General features: G+C 41.2%; 1 protein-coding gene across 1 annotated transcript in view; it reads right to left on the reverse strand.

The window, feature by feature from the left end:
• LOC116699831 (potassium voltage-gated channel subfamily H member 6) overlaps positions 1-520 on the reverse strand; it is a 142,747-nt gene that overhangs the window by 133,149 nt on the left and 9,078 nt on the right. The gene's annotated exons all lie outside the window — the stretch shown is intronic.

Genomic DNA, 520 nt, shown 5'->3' on the forward strand with positions numbered 1-520 from the left:
CAGTTATTGCAGGAAATTCATCCGATTTTGTTAAGCTGTCGACTTGCTTGGCTGCTGTGAGAAGCTGGTCATCAGCAAACTTCCTGCTACTCAATTCAGCCAAAACTGAGATGATAGCTATAGGACCACCTAGATTAAGTAATTTTTATGACATTTTTCACTCTGTCCATTGATGACTTGATCATTAAGTGAAAGGACAGTGAAGATCTTGGATAGTTTTGATCGGTCACTTTCATTTGACTTGCATATTAAGGAGGTGACAAAGTTGCCTTCTTTCATCTCCGAAGAATTGCAAAGATCATTCAGTATTGTCCCTTAAAGATGCCGAGGCCCTTATTCATGTCTTTGTTACATCTAGACTAGATTATTGTAATGTACTGTTCTCGGGGCTGCCTAAGAAAAGTCTGCGAGGTCTACAGATGGTCCAGAATGCTGCAGCACGTATTCTTACTGGATCATCGAAATACATACACATAACTCCTGTGTTGGCCTCACTTCACTGGCTCCCTATCCAGGTTAG

Source organism: Etheostoma spectabile, chromosome 12 (genome assembly GCF_008692095.1).
Source record: "Etheostoma spectabile isolate EspeVRDwgs_2016 chromosome 12, UIUC_Espe_1.0, whole genome shotgun sequence".
NCBI classification, from domain to species: domain Eukaryota; kingdom Metazoa; phylum Chordata; class Actinopteri; order Perciformes; family Percidae; genus Etheostoma; species Etheostoma spectabile.